The following is a 14,437-nucleotide window of genomic DNA, read 5'->3' on the forward strand; positions in this document are numbered from 1 at the left end:
CAGCTCACGGGCCTGGCGAGCTCTGTCTCACAGTTTCGGCCACCAAGCTCCAGGACCAGGTGTCATGCAGCCTCCTGAGGGGCTCACCACCTACCCCAAAGCCTCGGGCAGCATGGCCAGGCCCCAGAGGTGACGCAGGGAAGGGGGGGAGGCGGTGGCTTAGCACTCAGCAGCACCCCGGCAGCAGGACCAAGAGGCGGTCCAAGGCACAGCAGCTGCTGGGAGAGACCCGTCCATCCTCTCTGCCTTTGTGGGGAGGAACAAAGAGCCGAGGGAGGGAAGGAAGTGACTTCTCTGGAGGCGGCTGTGGCGGAGGGGTGAGCACCCATCGCTTTGCAGACGGATGAGCAGAGCCCCCAGCCCTCCTCCCATCCCCTCTGCTGCCTGCAGCCCCTCTCTCTCCCTGCAGAGCGACTGCAAGGGAGGAAAAAAAAATACAAAATAAACCAAAAAAAAAAAAAAAAAGGCAAAAGGAGAGCGGGAGGAAGCACGCGGGGCACGCTGGCTGGCAGGCAGACAAGAAGGGCGGCCGGGAGCCGCTGCCAGGGCGCTGGGGGCTGCGGGCACCTACGTGCGGCCAGCGGCGTGCGAGGGCCGTGGCAGCCGTGCTGCTCCCCGCGTCTCCGCTGGCAGCCCCGGGGCGGGCACCGGCCTTCAGGACATCGCCAGCTTCTTCTTCACTGTGGGTTTTGGCTCTGGGAAATGAAACCGTGACCTCTGCCATCCCAGGGCCACGTGTCCCCGCGACGCCGTGCCCGGGATCACGCTGCTGCCCGCGGGCTGTGTCAGCGCTGCGGGGGCTGAGCCCCGCTCCCCTGCCCTTCAGGCGTCCGCAGGGAGGCCTTGGGTTGGGGGGCAGAGCAAAGGGAGGTCCTGCTCACAGCCTGCTCACAGAGGTGTCCCCAAATTCACATTCGGGGCTCAGGCACAATTTCCTCTGCATTCACATCAAATCGGAAGGGAAGGGAAGGGAAGGGAAGGGAAGGGAAGGGAAGGGAAGGGAAGGGAAGGGAAGGGAAGGGAAGGGAAGGGAAGGGAAGGGAAGGGAAGGGAAGGGAAGGGAAGGGAAGGGAAGGGAAGATTTATTAAGACGTTTTACTCCTGTGCACGCCTGTGCATTGTGTCATGGGCCAGCTGGGAGTTAACTAAGTCTTAGTCTCCTTCTGCTCATCTCCCAGAAATGAAGGAGGTTTCCAGCTGTTTCAGAGGGCGGCGAGCAGCCTGCAGAGCCGGAGGTGTGCTGAACCCATGAGTCAGCAGCCGTCGGTAATGGATACACGCTGGGGGTGACACCGCTGGGCTAGGAAAGTCCCAGTAAAACCAGGCACTGGGCAGCAGGCACGTAGCGGCTTGGCTGCTCCAAAATACCCGTGGTGTGACCGCAGTGAGGTGTCCCACGAGCCGGGGAGCACGCGCTGCTCTGCGGCAGCTCCCTGCAGCCACAGCCCTCGTGCTGATGGCTGCCAGCCTGGTGTCATGGTAATTGGTGTCTGTTTTCACCTGATTTCAGCATCGCCAGCACTCCTTTGCTGGGTATCATCTGCAGGGCAGCCACTGGGGTATTGCCCCAGAGCCCCGGCTCTTTGCAAGGAGAGCTCGAAACGGGACAAGGGCAGGGAGCAGCAAATGCCATGGGGTGGCAGGAACATCAGCTCAGGGTTCACCCCGGTTGTGCTGGTAAATACGGTATTCATTTCTCAGCTATCCACTGCAGAGGCCTCTACTTAGCCTCCAGCTATCGGAGGGCAGAAGCATAAAAGAGTGTTAATTATATAGAAGCAAGCCTGAGACACGATCGCTGCTGCATGGCTCTTCTCAGTGCTGTGCGTGCTGCGCTTTGCTGGCCTGGCCCTGCCCCTTGCTCACACGCTGCAGCGGCACATCTGTAAGCTAAACTCCCACTTCCAGCAAAATATTCGTTTTCTGTGGAAGGGGTGATAATAATCTAGGATTCCTGAAGCAGATGAATAAATAAATAGCTATAAAATGTCGCAAAGCTTGGATGGAGAGAGGTGGTCATCACATTCCCATAAACAAGGCAGCCAGCTGAGACAGGCCTCAGGAAAGCAGCTGAGTTAAGGATGGAGGACTGGAAAAAAAGAGCCAAGGGGGTTTACAGGGGTGGTTTAAGCTAAGAACTACCTGGGACAGAGGCTGCCGCTGGGCCTGGATCACAAACGAGCAGCAAATTAACAGATGCATGAACTCGAGCACCGTTTAAAAGGGAGATGAATGGGTGGGAACTACCAGCATCTGGAAAACGGAGGAGACGTCCAGACTTAGAAAGGCAAACACAGAACGGAGCAGGAAACGCAGAAGCAGCCAGGTCTGCGCGCTGAAATCCCTGAGAGGAGATGGGAGAAAGAAGGAAATGATGAAGCGGGGCTGGCACACTGGGAAGCGGCCTGGCCCCGCCACGCGCTGCCAGCGCTGCTCTGGGGGAGCTTAGCACCAGGGTGCTTGGGAAGCGCCGCTCTGGAAATAACCTGCCTGGTAGTGAGATCATTCATTCTTCTCAGCTGGAAACCCGACCCTGTCTCCAGGCTCATTTTCCAGACCAGAAGTTGACGTTCACGGAAAACTTCAGCCCCAGGGGCCAAATATCCAGATCCTGAGCCTGTCAGTGCTGAGGTTCGGCCCCTCGGCAGGCTGCACGGCGAGCTCAGAAGTCCCCCCGGCCTCGCTGGTGGCTCGGCTGGGGGAGAGGAGCTCACCCAGGGTGACACGGTGGCTTGTCACTCTCTGCACACAGTGGTCAGCTCCCGAGGAGCCCATGGGCTGGCTAATCTCGGGTCTGCAAGAAGAGCTCTGGAGCTCTGGGTGGTCTGCAAACAGATCTTGCAGAGGCCAAGTCCCAGTGGTAAATGGCCAGGGTGTAAGAGGGCTTTAATAAGAGGTTTGAGATTAGGTCTCCTATCTGCTGCTAAAGGGAGTCAATCCTTCCTGCATCTCTGGTGTCAGCAGGAAGGGACATGCTTTGGGGAAATATTTTCTTACTCCAAGGATCTCATGTATGAGTGTGGATGTGTCAAACACGCTCAGGCATGGCTTTTGTCACGGAGTCATGCCTCTGCCAAACCACCATCCTGCTTCTGAGGTTTGGGGCAGTTTCCACCCGGCCGTGCCTGAGACATGAGCCATTTCGTGTCGGCAGGGCACCCTGTGCCCTCTCAGCATCACCTGCCTTCCACGCTGCTTTTCCAGAAGCCTTCGGCCCGTGTCCAAGGAAAACAGCAGCATTGATGCCATGTCATCGCAAGCGTCTGCGGGAGAGCCAGCCGCGGGCACGTAACCGTCGGGGAGCTGGGGGGGAGCCGGGGCAAGCTCTCGGCCCCGAGCCCAGTGTTTGCCGTGACACCCAGATAATATTTGCGTGTGGCTGGCAGGTGCTTTTGGCTGAGGCAATGTTTAAGTGTGTGGTGAAGGTGTCAATTATACCTTGTTCCAGGCGCAGCGGAGCGCTTGAGGAACAGCCAGGCTTGCAGGCATCTCCCCTGCCTCCAGCCTGGGTTGCACACAGGCTCCTGCAAAGCCCTTGCCTTCCTCCTCGCTGCTAAAATCACTGTGGGGATACAGCAAGGTATCTCCCCCAGCAGGTGGGTGTCCTCAAGGCAGGCTGCACTACTGTGGGTATCTCCCAGGCTGCTGCCTGCCTCCCTCTGCCCCATCGCCACTTTTTTTTTGTTGGGCAGGGACCAGTGCTGTCCCACGAGAGGAAGGCAGAAGGCATCGTCCTGCCAGCACCGTGGCCCTGCTCTCCCGAGCTGAAGCCAGGTTTCCTGCTCAGTTTGCAGAGTTTGGAGCATGCCAGTTGGGAGGCTGGAGGGAATCGACATGCCAGGTGTCCGGATGGAGGGGTGGCCCCATGGGGGCGAGACTCCCTGCTCCAGCCAGCACTGAATAACCATTATCCAGGCCGCCTACAAAGGCAGTGGGCAGACGTGATGGCAGGCACAGCCACAGCTCCTGCACTTGTGGGAACCCGGCGGAAACCCTCCCGCTTCCCCCTGGCCTCGGCTCAGCTGCGCCTGCAGATTTGCATTGGCAGCGCGGCGGCGTGGAAGCTCGCCCGCCCCTCGCCCGCACGCTGCCAGCGTCCTGCCAGCGCCCGGAGCCTTTTGCCCGTGTGAACTTTTGTCTCTCGTGTGAAAAGGGAGCGTTTTCAAAGGGGGAGTTTAAACATTGGCATCTTAATTAGAAGCGGGCAAACGGCAAGGGGAGCCGTACCTTTGCTTGGAGATGCACCTTGCCAATGTGCTCCCCTGTCTATGATGGGCACCCCCCTCTGCTACCATGTCCCTGGAGAGCTCGGCTCTCCCAGCCCCTCCATCCTTCCTTGGCACATCATGCCCTGCAGCCCCCTGCCATCCCCAGCCTGCCTCCACGTCGTGCACGGCTCGGTAAATGCCCCCTCCATCCCTGCTGCCAGCCTCCCGCTGCTCTCCCAGCCCCAGCCCCGTCCCTGCCTCCTGATCACCCCTCGCTCCTGACCCTTTTGTCACCTGTAGCCATTCAGCCTATATCCATTTCTAAATGAAGCATCCTCTGTGAAGCGGCAGAAAAGCACCGGCTGTACAATGTGCCCGGAGTGAAAAGGGAAGGCTGTTAACACCACTTGGAAAGGGGCCTGCATTTGACAACAAACACGGCCAAGTTTCGAGCTCCTTGCTAATTAGTCTATTAGCTAGACGAGCAGAGAAAGCCTCTCACCATCCCGCGCCGCTCCGCTCTCGCGCTGCAGCCCCGTGTCACCTCAGGAATCCCCTGCCCCGTCTCCGTGGCGCGGTGCTACGTAGGCATCACACCAGCGGCTGCCTGGCCACTCGCCTGCGCCTGGGCGCCAGGGCCAGGCGGGGATGGATGGTTCCTCTCCGCGGGTTTTCTCCAGTGGACAAAAGCTGCCTAAAAGAAGGAGCCAAAGTCCCAGGTGCTGCTGGGATGCTGGGCCCGGGGAGACGCGGGCATCCTGCGGCAACCCGTGCGTGCCCACAGGGTGGACATCCACAGCAGCACGAAGCTGGCAGGAGCCACCGGGAACAGCCCCGTGGAGGAGGTGTTGGGGACAGTCCTGGGATGGGGACAGCTCCCCTGGGTGCCTTCGAGCGGGGAGCAAGCAAAACCATCTCCATTTCCCCCGGTGCACAGAGCCAGCCGCCTCTGTGCCACCAGCTTTCTGGCACCTTTCTGGCAGTCCTGTTGGCCAAGCCGGCAGAGCATCCGTCCGTCTGTCTGTCTGTCCATCCAGGGAATGGGTTAAACAGCCCATGCCCCACCCCACGAGGCCAGCCTGGGCTTCCAGGCATGGAAGGGAGAGGCTTACAGCTGGGGCTCATTACGGGGCAGCCATAAAGAGGGTGGAGGCGCTTCCTCCCACACTGATCAGAGGAGCCTCACAACTGCATGCCCCGGAGCCAAGGGATGAGGTCCAGGGCTTGTTTACCACCTCATGTGAAACAGGGGAGTGTCCGTGGGGTTTTGTCCATGCTGAGGAGAAAGCTAGAAACCAGACAGAGATGTGTTCGTGTGCTTCCCCAAAGCGAGGGGACCACCTGATGGCCACCTGCACTGCTCTGGTTGGCTTCTTCGGATCAGGAGGGCCTGAGTTGAAGTTGAAATTGAGTTGAATCCCTTGAAATCAAGGGAAAGGAAGAGGTAGCCTTACTGACTTGCCAGTGGTGCACATGGGTAGACACGAGCGGCCACAGTGCGCTGAGGGATTGACAAGAAAAATCTTCAGGCTCTGAGCTCTCTCTGCTAAGACAGACAGTTCAAAATCCTTGGGGCTCTTGGAGGATTTTCATTAAATCCTGAGGGATAAGCTAATAGCAGAGGAACGAAGGAGAAGCCATTTTGTCCCGGGGATGGCGCGTTGCCTAGCCATCGACAGATGAATGGAAACCCACATGCCAAGGGATGCCGGAAGCATGGCTTTTTCCCCTGGAACGATGGGGAGCTCCACATGCAAAATGTGTGACTCATTCTCCTGAGCACCACGGTCAAACACGGAGGGGAGGAGGTCGTGGTACTCCTCCAAGCTCAACCCCCCCGAACAAGCTTGCCAGATACCAAAATGAGATGTTAGAAGACGTTTGGCTGGTGTAGCTTGTCTCCCCGCTTCACACCCTCGAGCAGGGGAGCGGTGCTGGCTGGTGGAAATCAATAGTGTAGATACAGTCCCTTTTGGTTTCCAGTGAAAGCTGGGAAATTGTGGAGAGCTGTTTGTAGCTCCTGAGGGTTGCTACTTGAATGGATGCTCACGTACCTCTTCGGCCAGATGCTGGGGCAGCTCCCTTTTGGCTGAGCAGGACAGCTAGAGAAGGTACTTTCCGAGGTCTGTGCTGTTTTCTCCTCCGAGACCCCTTTCCTCTCCCGTCCAAGCATGGGGAATTTTGCATTCCCTTTGGGATCAACTTATCTTGGCCTGCTAGATGAATCCTTGGAGGAAGGTATTCCCCTTGGTTTGATCCTTCACTGTTACCCCGGGGCCATTCAGCCAAGGAGTTTGGAACAATGCTTAATTAAAGGGTCATGAGATCGCTGAGGTCACTCATCTGTGAAACCACCGAGGAGCAGAAAATGGATCGCTGGCCTCAGATCCTCGAAAATCCTACAAACCTGTGGGGAATGTCTCCGCTCCAGCCCTCCTCTGTTCTCGACAGATGTTTGCACCGCAGCGGCCTCCCTCGCCCCGATGCTGTAATCCAGGCAACAGCCAGCCCTCTCCTTGCCAATGCCTCCCTTCACGCCTGCAGCGGGTTGGCTCCTCCGTGTCCTCGAGTCGCAGGGCCTAGATTTTCAATCCTAGATTTTCAATCCGGCCTCCACCCAGCCTCTGCGAGCGTGCTTGTCCTCCAGCAGAGGCACGCGTTGGCTTCAGCCGACCTCTGCCGTGTCTTTGGGTTTTGGGGGCTGCATTTGTGCCCCACAAAAGGGCACGAAACAAAGGGCATTCCTCGTGCAAGTGGGACAGGTGCAGGCTACGGAGCTGGGCCTGTGTGAAAATATGGCTCAGGCCTGCCCCGAACAGCCTCCTGGTGAAGCTCTGAAGGACTCCTCCGGGTTGCCTTTCCCTGCTACCCCTTGAAGGACCTGCCAGCTTTGTTTTGCTCTCTGCAAGGCCTGGAGACGACTAGGCCTCCTTTCTCTCGCCTTCACAAAAGCTCATTCAAGGGCTGATGTTACCCCCACAACTTGCAATTTGCCCTGGATTAGTGGTTTCGCTTGAGCCACAATAAAGGGTAGCCTTCATCCATCACTTCTCTAAATTCACTTGATATCTAGCCAGCACCAGATGAGGAATCCATTCAGGAAGTCTTCTCATCTGATTCTTGCAGACAGGAATGATGTAATGAGCCCTTCTGGTTGCCCCCAGCCCTGCAGAGTTAGGAGCCTTTGACCGCCTTGGTTTTCGAAATTTCTGGAGAAAGCACTCTGTCTGGAGGGGACAGGGGCACCTAACGGCTCAAAGAGCTGAAAAGTTATTTTGATTGCCTAACCTTATGCCTCCTGGAGATGGAAAACAATCTATCCTGTTCCTTTTTAGACATTTTTTTACAAATCTGAAGGTTGTTACTCTTCCCTTTTCCTCTTCTCCTAGACAGACTAAACAAATGCCATTTTTTCAACCTTTACTCATAGGTCACGGTTGCTAGACTGATGATCATCCCGTGAACTCTGAGAGGTTTACACCTCTCTTGAACTGCGTTGTCCAAAAGTGGGCGCATCCAAAAACCATGAGGCTTTTCTAATGCTGCAAGAAGTGGGATGATTGCAGCACACATGGTATACATGGCACGTTTGTTTATAGGTCCTAGCAGGGACCTTTATTGTGTGTTTTTTTTTTCACATCTGTGTGTTGTCAAGTCAGTAATGACACCCATCACCACAATGACGCCTGTGTCCTTTCCTGAAGGCCTTCTTGCCCCCTTGTATATGCACAGAGCTGATTATCCTGCTAAGTGCTGTGGCTTGCATTTGCCCTTACTGAATTGCATCCTGTTTATATCCACTTCACCAATGTCACAATCTGCTTGGACTCCTGGCCTGATCTCCAGAGGGTCTGCAGCCACCATGTGGATGATCAGCTGCAGCAAATGTAATCAAATGCAACAAATGCATCTCTCAACCCAACACCCAGGCAAGTATCAGAGCCAGGATGCAGATTCCTCATCAACCATGGCCTTGCCCCAAAATCCTGCTGTAGAAGGCAATCAGGCTGCTGACAAATCCACATTAGGTATTCTCATCTTGTCTTACAAGCAGCTCGTCTGCTCCAGGGGCCAGAAGATAAGAAGTCCCAGGGCTGCATTTCCACTCCTTTAAGGCCAGGTACTGAATTTTCTTCCTAGTCATCTGGAACCTCACCCCTTCTTCCATAGATAATTGCTACCACATTTGAGGTGATTTCAGCCAGGACTTCAGCAGGGCTGGCTGATAGGAAAGGAAGGGAGAGCCACATCCGAGGTCAGCAGCAAGAGGACGAGGGAAGCCACATCTTTGGTGTGGTCGGGGGACATGCAGCCTCTGCCCAGCAAAGGGAGCCTGCAGGTGCCATTCGAGCATCTCCCATGGTGCGAAGAGGGTACGTGAGCCTTCAGACAGCATCCCACAGCATCTGGCCTGTTTACATAGCAGGGAGCCTTTGTTAACATCAGGAGGTTGGCCAACGAGGGGAAATTTTACAATTGCACCACACAGCTCTGTTGACTCAAAAGGAAGAGTGAGCTTCAAAGCAAAGCAGGCTCCACGTAGCCAGGCTCACGTAGCCCGGCCAGCTGCACAATGAGGCGTTTCAGCGGCGGGCCGGGAGGCTGCTGGATGGATGCACAGCATTCACGTGGGGCAGAGAGCGCTCTCGCTAGGCAGCTGGCAGTCGGGCAGCCCACGGAGCCAGAGTGCCCTGGGAAAGGGGCAGGCAGCGGGGGAACAAAAGCTGCGGGGAGGCTGCGGGAGAGAGGCAGGGCTGGGGTGTGAGGCTGACATCCTCTCCGCCAGGCAGGAGCTGGCAGCTGCCCCTGGGCACCCGGGAAGGGACAGGGGGACCATCGGGCCACCGAGTTCCCAGGCCCTTCGGGGGATGCACAGAGTGCAGTGCTGCGCATCGGTGAAGGGGGCTGCTCCAGCATCCCCTCCCCAGAGCTCCTTTCTGTTTCCTTTCCCAGACAGGAGAGGCCCAACTCGTTGGTGAACCCTTTCGCCTTCTCTTTACCTCGAGCCATGAATGAATTTATTCTTTGCCCCGTTTTTTGGTCCAGCGGTTTTCCCAGCTGGGCGGTGAGAGGGGGAGGCGGGGGAGCGCTACACCCACCGCTCGCTTGCTTCTCCCCTGCCCGCCGCAGATCCAGCCAGCCCTGCACACCATTAATTACAGGGGACGGAAATGCCCCGTGCCCAATATCCGGTGCGGCTGAGTGATGACAGCCCGCTAATCATTTCCAGGATTTGTGATCGGAATTAAAGGGACGGGTGCTCCCTCAGCAAGTGCGGGCAGGGCGGCTGGGGGAAGGGAGCAGGCCCTGCTCGGGAAGGACGGAGATGAAACTGCACCGAGTATCGCTGTGCCACTCAGGTGCTTCAAGCACTGGCCAGCTGAGAGGTGATTTCCGAGCCTATGGGACCACTACAAATGTCCCAAGGTGCATGCTCCCTCCCACGTGTGCCCAGGAGAGGCTCCCAAACGCCACCTCCTCGCCACGGTGCCACAGAGCAGAGGCAGCCTGGACCCGGGGGCTCTGCTTGCAGGAGGAGCATCAAAAATGGCCCCGTCAGCTCCAGGCACGAGGTGTGGCCCAGAGGTGTAGGCCACCAAAAAGCAGCAAAGCCTTTTGTTGTTATTATTTGTGTCGCTGAGAGACAAGCACGCCAAAAGGGAAGCAAGCCTGTGCTTGCTGGCGTGGCCCATTGATCTGGAGCCTCTTGGCCAAGAGCAGCCCTGGGAGGGCCTCCCAGATGCTGCCCTTTCTATGCACAGACCACAGCTCTTTCCCCCACAGCCCTTTAGGATCACGTAACATCTTTGCCTGAAGCTACAGATCTAGGCTATAACAGGAGAGAGGAGCCTGCAGTTGGCCACCATGGTCTTGCAGCGCATCTCCACCCTGGGTCCCAGCTATGAAGCTCTTCTGAAGGGAGGCTCGGGGCAAAGCGCTGCGGAGATGAGCTGCAGAGGGCTGTGAAAAGAAGCCAGCAAGAGGGTGGGATGCCTGGAGGGCTGCAAAGAGGCTTAGAAATAATTGTGCCGGAGGAGGAAGAGGTTGGAAATTAATGAGCTGTCAGTGGGCATGTGCTGGACAGACCGGGAGCCCTGGGAGCCTTTGGGAGCCAGGCAGCCAGCTCCTGCAGGAGGGACACGGTGTGTCATCCCTCGGGTCAGTGCTACGCAAGGAGCTTTGGTGGCAAGCCCATGTATTTGGGGATAAGCCACTCTTCCTGATTTCCAGATAAGGTTTTTACAGAGATGACTTGCTCCCCATTCAAAACTGCTGCAGATGTGACTTGTTGCCAAACCTCAGGTGCCCACGTTTTCCTGACCGACCCAGGCAGGGCCGGGACATCCTTTAGGGTCACCAGTGTGGGAAACCTTCCCCACCGAGCCTGCTAAACACGAGGGGGTCTGCAGAGAGCCAGGGACAGAATCGCCCTCCGGGAGGTTCCTTTCTCCTCCTCGCAGCCCCAGAGCTGAGCTCGGTGCCCAGCGGGGAGCCCCTTTACGAGCCCTCGCTGTTTGGTGTGAAATCTCCATCCCGAGCCCAGGCCTGGAGACAGATACAATTAGCAGATTTGCCGAAGCAGCCTGTTGGATGCCAGGCCGAGCCCTGCCCAGGCTCATGCCAACACACACACACACACATTTAGAAGGGCAAACATGTAATCGGGAGCAGGAATTAATTACCCGGGCTGGTTTATCACAGCTCTCCCTCCCCGCCTCTCGCGGTGGCTCACGCCCGTCTCGGTGCCAGGCCGCACGTAGGGCGGCAGGGCTCTGAGTAAGCCTCACCTGGGGGCCTGCAGGCAGCACGATCCTGTCCCCACACCCCTGCCACCTCTGAGTTATGGCAAGGAGGGTGGCATTTGTGCATCCCCCTGTGCCCAGGGACCTGCTCTGAGCTGGTGCCGGCTCCTTGCAGGTGACCGCTGGGGACACAGCTCCAAACCCTTTCGTCCCACCTCTGTACATCCCTGCCCAAGCTCATGGCAGAGCTGGCGTGTGGGTGCCTGCAGCCAGAGGGGTGGTAAAGGATGGGGGGACCCCAGCCCAGCCCTCCTGGGATGCATCCCACGACTGACAGAGGCTGGGGTGGGCAGCACACGGCCGCCTCCTGGACCCTCCCCTGGCTGCTGATGGGCTGCGCCTCCCGTCACCCCATGGTGGCCTCCTCCACCATTGGCCACCAAGAGCTGAGCCCACCGCTGCTGTTGGGATCAGCCCAGTTTTTTAGGGCAGCGCTGCATCTGAATGTCTCAGCCCCTCAAGTCACCACCACAGCTGTGCGTGCGTGCTGCTTGTGCCTTTCCCTTGTGCTAGGTCCTGGCTGGAATACGTGGCACCTTGATGCCAGGATGCTGCTGAGGGTTTGGAAGCAAAGAAAATCCTGTACCACTGCCCAAAGGTCTCCCACATGCACTGGGGGTTATTTAAAGGAGAAATCCATCTGGCTTGGTGATGGGACGCAGCCACCTCTGGGGCTGCAGCTCGCAGAAGGGGGCTCAGATCTTCAGGAGAGCTTGGGCAGCGTTCAGATCTTGGGAGAGAAATGAGCAGGCTTGGATGGAAAGCGAGCCAAGGAAGAAAGAAATCTTGTAACCAGCTCGGCGAGAGCGGCTGGTGGGAGGACACCGAGTCCCGGGGAGTGTGCTCCGAGGGATGGCACGGCACAAGGTCTGCACACAGCGGTCCCTGTGTGCAGCGGCCGGGAAGGGATTCCAGCATGACTCAGATGGGCGCTAATTTGGAGGCAGGAAACGGTCCACGGGACAAACAGCAGGCAGTCAGGTGGAGAGCCTCCTCCCCAAAGCCCTGCTCCGGCCCTCACGTACCACAGGTTGCAGGAGGGACCCGGGCAGCACGGGGGCAGGGACCCGCTCCACCTGCCCGGCTCACAGCAGAAATGGGGGAGCCCCTTGGTGGCACCAAGACAAGCCGGTGAGCTCTGCAAAAATTCACAGTAAATTTTTCACTCCTCAAACACATGGCAGGGTACTGATGGAGGGAACGGGCTCCCGGGCTCACAGGATGTTTGTTGCAGAGAGCATATGCGCAAATGGCACCGCGTGCTGGGCAGGACTCTCTGCCATGCGTGAAGGATGTACCCAACCTAGCGCTAAATCTAGCAGCCCCGAGTGCCAGGAGCAATGATGCTCCAGTCCCATCGGCTTCCACATGAGTCACTCACCCCCGACACGGAGCCTGGACCGTGTCCGTGCGGTGACGAACCCTTGGCACCAGCGGCTCAGAGGTGTCTGTGTATGTTGTAGGCTTGCCTCACGTTGGTCTGTGCCTGCCCTTGCCCTGGCTCAGAGGTAGTGTAGCTGTGCTGGGGGTGCCCCAGTTCTCCTCTGGGGTCAGAGACCCTCTTCCAAGAGGATGGCAGCAGAAGGCCTCGTAACGCAGCCACACGCACCAGTACTAAGCTGGCTGCCACCTTCATGACCACTGGTGCCTGTCCTTTCTGGGACCCTGGCGTTTATTTTCTTGCCCCTGTCAGAGCAGAGGACACCAAGCACTGGGTGTTTAACGAGGCCCCCATCTCAGCCAGCAAAAGGTTTCCTTGCCCATCGCAGCCCCACCAGCTGATGGGCATTTCACGCATCAGCGCACGCAGCGTGTTTGGCTGCTGGCCCCCGACCATGCGCAGGACGAGCAGAGGGCTCTCCTCCAGTGTTTGCTGGCTGGTTTCTCTTTCCTTGGCTACTGGAAGATAATATCCCACCAGAAAAGTGAACAGATGAGTATCCCTGTGCCTGCTCTGTGAGCAAACCAACCCTGTAGCCACCACCCAGGTTGGAAGGGGGAGACATGGGGACCCCACAGCTAAAACACGGTCTCCTTCCCGGGTGTGGGTCAGCCTGTCACCCATCCCAACCTCCTTCACACACCCCACAGATGACTTCTTTCTGCTGTGGGTGCAGCCTCAGCACCATCCCTCTGCCCTGTGCTGCAGTATCAGGGGGAGACACCACTCCTGCTGCGGGAACAGCAGCACAAGGGATCTCCAAAAACCCCTTTCCTTCTTCTCCCCGCTTCCCAATGCCCCCACAGATTCCCCCTCTCCCTCCCTTCCCTTTCCTGGCCATGTCAGGCGGTGCTGGCTCTCTGATTAAGTCATTTCCTGACATCCAGCACCGCGCAGGATGACCAGGCGCAGATGTACACAAGCGGAGAAGAGTGGGAGCTATAATCCCGCGTCCAACAGCACGCTGACAGCCTGTCGGGCAAGGGAAGGGGAAAAAAAAATACAGAAGGAGGAAAAAAAAAAAAAACGAAGAAGAAAAAAAAAAAACCCACACACAGCTCAATACTTTCCATGTGCCGCCGCTGAGGAGGAAATCGCCTCCATTTGCTACGTGCAAAGCCTGGTGTCTGCACAGCGGGCTGGGAAGAGAAGGGAGCCTGTTTCCCAGGTGGGGAGGAGGGGCTGCTGGCAGCATCCCCGCGCCGGGGGAAGGTCCCCGCACACCCACGCGGGACACGGGACCGGGTGGTGGCAGGAGGGGGCAGTGGGCTGAAGGCAGGTGGCAAGGGGAACGGCCGTGGTAGGAGCCCGCTTTGGCTCGGCGCCCGATGGGATGCTGCCCAGGCTTCCCCGCCGCCACGCCGCCGAGGAGAAGGAGAGAAGGAGTGGTGGCTGCTGTGCCCGAGGGGAGAGGGGCTGCAGGGGCTGCCTGGGGGTCCCGCTGCCCCCCAGCACCAGGGGTTGCAGAGATGGGCATGGATCTGGGGTTCCTTACCCAGCGCCCACACAGCCCTGCTGAGCTGGGGTGCTAGATGTGCCCCCCGCCTCATTATATGTGAGTTGCCACAGCTCTCTCGCCCCTCAAAATGGGGGCAAGGGGAGGAGAGGAGGAATTTCCCACCCCCTGCCTCCCTGCGAGCAGCACGGGGGAGCTGCAATGCCCCTCTCCCTTCCTGTGCCATCCTTCCCGTGCGCCACGGGCAGGGAGAGCCCCGTGCCGGGAGGTGCCACCGCGTTACCTCCTGCCCCCGGGGCGGGAGGCAAAGTCCCTGATTTGATAGAGCAGCCCTGCCACAGCCACCCCCGGCCTCCGCCAGCTGGGGAAAGTCCGTGGACTGTGCGACAGGTCAGGCTGGTGGCGAGGGACAGCCCTGGGGACAAGGGCATGGCAGCTCCTGCCTCCAGGCCGTGGGCACCTCTGCAAAATGAAGGGGGCATTGCTGAAGTGCTTCCTCTACATCTCGTCCCACATCCAGAGTGTTTCT

The sequence above is a fragment of the Anas platyrhynchos genome, chromosome 3 (assembly GCF_047663525.1).
Source record: "Anas platyrhynchos isolate ZD024472 breed Pekin duck chromosome 3, IASCAAS_PekinDuck_T2T, whole genome shotgun sequence".
NCBI lineage: Eukaryota > Metazoa > Chordata > Aves > Anseriformes > Anatidae > Anas > Anas platyrhynchos.